Source organism: Elephantulus edwardii, unplaced genomic scaffold (genome assembly GCF_000299155.1).
Source record: "Elephantulus edwardii isolate Elephantulus edwardi_28Jun2011 unplaced genomic scaffold, EleEdw1.0 scaffold00148, whole genome shotgun sequence".
Classification (NCBI taxonomy): domain Eukaryota; kingdom Metazoa; phylum Chordata; class Mammalia; order Macroscelidea; family Macroscelididae; genus Elephantulus; species Elephantulus edwardii.
In genome coordinates, this window is record NW_006399898.1 from 5,918,291 (window position 1) to 5,925,278 (window position 6,988).

A 6,988-nucleotide genomic window follows, 5' to 3' on the forward strand; every position below is an offset into this window, starting at 1 on the left:
GGGGGTGTGGGGGGAGGAGGGACACGGCCACGGCCGGACAGGCCGCCAGCGCCGCCCTGGACAATGAGCGACTTCCTCAGGGTCCTCGGGTCCGGGGTCCCCCGCGCCCGCCCTCAGGACCGGGGAGCCATGGCCCTTTCAGTCGCTGTCCTCTCAGGAGGAGAGACCCCTTCCTTCAGGGACTCTCGAAAAATGACCCTCAGTGACCACCTCTCAGGAGCATGAGACCCCGCAGAGGTCAGAAAGAATGACCCCCCAGTGAGCGCCCGTCAGGAACGGGACCCCTGGGTCAGTGACCTCTCAGGAAGAGGGAACACTCTCTCCTGGTGTCCACTCTAAGGAATGAGCCCCGGGGACCGGGGAGGGGAGCCCTCTCGGTGACACGCCCCTCGGCGGTGACCTCTGCACAGGTTCCGCTTGGGAGCGTCTCTGGGGAGGAAGGCTCGGTGCCCCAGCACCCCAAGGCTGCGGCCATGCTGTTAGTGTCACGGGGTGTGTGTCAGGGGTGGTGACCGTGGGACAGGACAGGATGACGGACACAGGACAGGATGACGGGGACACAGGACAGGATGACGGGGACACAGGACAGGACTGGGGGACACAGGACAGGACTGGGGACACAGGACAGGATGACGGGGACACAGGACAAGGGCCAGGGGGACACAGGACAAGGGCCAGGGGGACACAGGACAGGACTGGGGGGACACAGGGAAGGGCCAGGGGGACACAGGACAGGACTGGGGGGACACAGGACAGGACTGGGGGACACAGGACAGGACTGGGGGGACACAGGGAAGGGCCAGGGGGACACAGGACAGGACTGGGGGACACAGGACAGGACTGGGGACACAGGACAGGATGACGGGGACACAGGACAAGGGCCAGGGGGACACAGGACAAGGGCCAGGGGGACACAGGACAGGACTGGGGACACAGGACAGGATGACGGGGACACAGGACAAGGGCCAGGGGGACACAGGACAGGACTGGGGGGACACAGGACAAGGGCCAGGGGGACACAGGACAAGGGCCAGGGGGACACAGGACAGGACTGGGGGACACAGGACAGGACTGGGGACACAGGACAGGATGACGGGGACACAGGACAGGACTGGGGGACACAGGACAGGACTGGGGGGACACAGGGAAGGGCCAGGGGGACACAGGACAGGACTGGGGGGACACAGGACAGGACTGGGGGACACAGGACAGGACTGGGGGACACAGGACAGGATGACGGGGACACAGGACAGGATGACAGGGACAGAGGACAGGATGACGGTGACACAGGACAGGACCAGGGGGACACAGGACAGGACCAGGGGCACACAGGTCAGGGACCAGGGGCACACAGGTCAGGGGGACACAGGACAGGATGACAGGGACACAGGACAGGACCAGGGGGGCACAGGACAGGATGACGGGCACACAGGACGGGACCAGGGGGACACAGGACAGGATGATGGGCACACAGGACAGGACCAGGGGGACACAGGACAGGACCAGGGGGACACAGGACAGGACCAGGGGGGCACAGGACAGGACCAGGGGCACACAGGACAGGGGCCAGGGGGCACAGGACAGAATGACAGGGACACAGGACAAGACCAGGGGGACACAGGATAGGGCCGGGGTGGCCCAGGATAGGGCCAGGGGGACACAGGACAGGGCCAGGGTGACGACACATGTCAGGGTCAGGGTGGCTCAGGACAGGGTGATGGTTCAGGTCTGCCCTTCCACTTTGAACGGCAGTTGCCTGAGCAGCACCTGACACCAGATCTCTACCTGCTCCTGCACCAGCCTTGGACTTCCTGCTGTGCGTTAGCCCCTGTTTGGCTTTTCACTGGGGCTTTATATCCAGTTACCCTTAAACACAGCCTAGGGAGGAGGCAGGCAGGGCAGGGGGGGCAGGTAGTGTTTCCTGTGACCATTCTTTGGACTGCCAGCATTTTATCACACCCTTAGGGTCATTACATGCTTGTGCTGACCCTCTGGTGGGTTCTCAGAGGCAGTAAATTGTCCGGGAAGGGCATTGCCCATCTTTCTCCCGTGAAGCAGCTGGTGGATTTGAAATGTCTGCCCTTGGGTTCACAGCGTAACTCCTTACCAGTAGGCCACAGAGCTCCCCTGGGAAAATTTCCTTTAGGGAGAATTGGAAACTAGAAGGAATGTGAAGAAACAACACAATTCTCCACATTTATTCATACCCCTCAGATGTGTTTTCATGTTGTTGAGTCAGAACTGACCCATAGCTGACCTTCCAGGGGGTTTTCAGAGGAACTAAATCGCAGAGGGGGTGATCGCCCAGCCTCCTGTAGAGCAGCTGGTGGATTTGAACACCACGCCTTTGGGATTTAAGGCAGCTTGTTATCACCAGGCCACCAGAGCTCCCCACCCCCACCCCCAACTCCTAACAACCCAAGTGCAACTGAAGATAGCACTGCCCTGTCCTGGAAACCGTTACTGTTTGAAACCATTGTTAGAGCTGCTGTATCCGTCCAGCTTGTTAAGGTTCTTCCTCTTTCTCTGTGTCTCTGCCAAGGATGATGCCCTAGTCCAGGAAATGATCCCTCTTGATAACACATCCAAGTACATGACATGAAGTCCCCGTCCTTCTAAGGAGCAGTCTCCCGAAACTTCTGTTCATTCTGGGAGGCCATGACATATTTTAACATTCCTTTCCCCAACATTGTATCTCAGACTCAGTTCTTCAGTGTTCTGCATTCAGCGTCCACTTCCACATGCATGTGAGGGAACTGAAAATACTTGGACCCGACGCCCATTAGCCTTCAAAATGCTCTCTTTAACACTTTAAAGAAGTCTTTTATTGAACATTTGCCTAAAATGCAGTATGTCCTTTCATTCCATAACTATTTCTTATGTGGGTCCTAGTAAGATGAAATCTTTGACAAATTCAGTCTTTTCTCTGTTTATGTTTTTGCAGATAGATTGTTTATTTAGTTCCTTTTTTTTTTCAGCTAAAAGAAAGCATTCCCATTGGCTCTCACCACTCAAAAATACCCGTCTGGGAGCATTCTGCTGCTTCCACAATCTCCAACGGAATTTAAAAACCAAGGCATGGTTCAAACTCCATAGGGTCGCTATGAGTTGTCTACGACTCGATGACACTTAACAACAACAACAACAACGAGAGATCTCAGTTGGCCTAGTGGACAGAAAGTGATGCTACCAAAGGTGGGTGATTTTAATCTGTGGCCCTCAGGCCTGGTTTTAATTGTTTTTGGTCAGACATTCTCCTAAGTGATAAAGCACTGGTCTGTCCACTTGCTGTACAGAGGTAACTCGTGGTCGCTGTGATGCCAAACACTGTGACACTGATGTGTCAAATGCAATAATGGTTACCCATGGTGCACAGTGCGTGGTGGAGCTCCCCAATTAAAACAAGCTTGGAAGCAGGAGTGGTGTCCACTTCTGAAATAGCTTGCCTCTTGAAACTATGAACTTGGAGAAATGATGAAAGTTACACAAGTGTTCAGGTCTTTTGTTCATAGGGTTGCTATGAGACATCTGTAACTCGGCAGCACTTAACAACAATAACAACAATAATACTAATAAGCACTTTCCATGATTCAGACAAATGTCTCACCTATTTTGAGCATATTTTCAGGAGGGACCAGCCCTGGAGAAAGGCTTCATCTTGGTGAGTGAAAACAAAAAAGATTTTCAACAAGACGGGTTGACAAAATAGCTCAAGCAGTGTTTGTGGAGGTGACACAGGCCTGGGAATGATTTCACTCTGATACACAGAGCCACGACTAATTACATAATAACTTGGAGAAATATTAGATAGTGGTGGTGTGTGCTGTTGAGTCAGAACCGCCTCGCTGAGAACTGACCCTCCAGCAGGCTCTTGAGAGGTCATAAACTGCCCAGGAGATTTCCCGTCTCTCTCTGGTGCAGCAGCTGGTGAACTTGAACTATGTACCTTTGGGTTGTCAAGGTAGAGTCCTACCACTGGGCTACAAGAGCTCTCTAAATAATAATACCCAGATAATACAAAGCTTAAGTCCCAGGGGAGCTCTGGTGGCCTAGTGGCAAGAAGCTACACTGCAGTCCCAGAGATAGGCGGTTCGAATCCACCAGATGCTCTGTCGGAGAAGGAGGGGCCATCTCCTCCTGTACCAGTCAGATCCAATTTGACGGTACACACACACAGAAAATAATAAAATAAAAATTGAAAAATAGGAAAAGATTAAGTCCCTAAATACTTGAATAGTATCGACCATGGATACATTACGTAGACTTTAAAAAAAGTAGTCCTCCGTTAAAATTAGTTATTTTGATGATATTAAATGTAAAAGAAGGTTGGTATCATGTTAATAATTGAAATAATAAAACTATGACATAAGCAAATTATTATTAGATGAACATTACTAACACAGGAGCTTAAAGAAATTTGGTACTTTTATTGATGTGATTGATAATGTAGTATTCTGTGATTGATAATGTAGTAAATAAACTTTTTTGTATTTTTTACAAGACAAAACCAATTCTGTAGCTTCTTAAGAAGTTCAGAAATGGTCATGAATTGATTTTCAAGTCAGTGAGAAACAACACTTGAATTATTTAAGTAAAGATCTTAAAGGTAAACAAATACCTTTTGAAGCCCAGTGGTGTGGTTCCTTAGTCAAGGACGGAAGAGGAAGGTTAGAAGCACTGAGCTTACAAAGAAAAGAAAAAAGGAAAACGCTGAGCTTTTGCCTCATACTCATCTTACATAGAAAAATGAACCTTCACCTTAGAAGTAAGAGGAGGACTGTAAACCGAGAAAACAAGATTATAAAAACTGAGTAAACTTTGGGCTTTTTAAAAAACATGTTTTATAGCACTTTAGGAATTTATCTTATTGAACTCTTGAAGTACATTGCACAAATAATGAAATTAATGCTTGAACTGAATATTTTTTAAACCGAATATTTAAAGATAATTCTGTTTTAATAATGAAATTTTTTGTTATTTGACATTTAAGTTGATAATTACACAAATTAACAGATGTGAACCAGAAAAACTTTAATTATATAAAATTATTTTCCCATTGATTTATTAATTACCTTATTTTCTTAGGAAGCATTTTGTTATTGTTTTTAATTAATAAAAAAATTCTTAAAACATTTCATATGCTATTTAGATTAATTTAGGAAGTTTTTGCTTTTAAGGTTGATATAACTATATGGTCAGAACAAAGTTCTTTTCCTTAGTCTCTTGCATATGGTGAAGATTTCATGGGTGTATCATGTATAAGACTTACCAAATGGTACACTTACACACTTAAGTGTGTGTAGATTGTTGTATGCCTTAACCCTCAGTCAGTAAACAACTTTATTGAGGAGAAATTGACATATAGTAAACCTCACCTGGTTAAAGTGTGTCCTTGGTAAGTGTGACAGGAGACACAGTGGCTGGAAGGGTGGAGGAGGCCCAGCAGTGCTGAGGATGGACGGCATCAGCAGTGTCCTTCGGTTGGACGTGCAGGGAGCTCGAAGTCAGAACTTCATCACTTTAGCTTGACCAGCAGACAAGGTCGGCCTTGAGCACTGTTTTTAGAGATCTGTCTAGACAGAATCAAGGTGACGACAGGAATGTAATAGGAACCTCCAGGGCCAGTGAACTGATGTTAAGGAGTGAGGGCGGCTCACAGCCTGCAGCCAGCTATAGCCCGTTTACTAAATTGCACACAAAAGCACTGAATTAACGTTTGTATTTTTATGTACATCCTCAACAACAAATAAAAATGTAAAAAGGCAGCCATTGGAAAAGAACCCCTGTGAGTCACAGTTGACTTGATGGTGTCCGGTAAGTCCTTTTCATCAGTCAAGTAGATTCTGACTCCCACTCCCAGACACCCCCTGGGTGTAGAGTTGAACTGTGAGTGGTAAGGCTTCCTGTGACGGACTGACTTCTGGGTGGACCAACGCTGCCTGCCTTTCAGTTCACAGCTGAGTGTTAACAGTTGCACTGTGAGAGGCTCCCCAAGGCTGGCTGGGTTCTGGTGACGCCGTCTCTCTGGAGGGCAGGTGGTTGTCAAGGAGAGCAGAACACTATTTCACTATGGTTACTTTCCCTTCCCTTGTAGAAAACACGGGGTTCTCCAGGTGTCGCAGTGGAACCCTGGGGGTGTCTGGAAGATGAAGGTGTGGCCTCAAGTCTCTCTGCTCAGCCTGGGACCTGTGATGGGAGTGGTCTCTGCTGCTGGTAAGTGGTGATTTTCTGTATGTGTCAGCGTGTCCAGCTTTGGGCCGGTGGTCTTTGTGACTTGAATTCTCTGGGGGACCTAGGGAAGGATGCCAACTTTAGTATTTTCTGCTTTCTCTCTTATTTGAATGTCAGGAGGAGAGATGACTTCCCAGCTCCTTATGCCTCAAACCACAAAGGGGAAGTCATCCGTAGTTGGTCGCTGGGATTTGAAGACAGACCCAACCCTTGGAGGTAGCCAGTGGTGAATGGAGGATAGCTGGGGAATGAAACACGAGTACCAACAGCAGGTAGTGGTGTGAGGTCACCCTGGGGGTACCCCCAGAACTAGAACAACCCAGCCACTGCTATAGAGTCAATTCAAGCCCCACTGTCCCCGGCTTTCCAAGGCTGCAGACTGGATAGGGGCACACAGCCACATCTTTCTCCCTGGGAGTGGCAGCGCTTAAGTACTGCACCACCAGAGCTCAGGACTGAAAACAGGAGGTCACCGAAACACGAGGAAGTCCCACGGCTCATCTTTAGAACTATCCAGGGTGGCAGTAATAGGAAGTGTGATTTTATTTGTGATGTAATTGTTAATGATCTGTAATTTACATGTTTCACAACACGACTGTCAGGAAGGTGCTTTCAGAGAGGAGCACCCGGGCTCCTCCACTCTTCCCTCTCCCTCGCTCCCCCGATGAGAACTATTTGTGTTAGGTTTTTGTTTTCCTTAAGTGGTGGTATTTGCTAATAACACGAATAATATCAGTGTGCTTGCAGATCCTTGTTC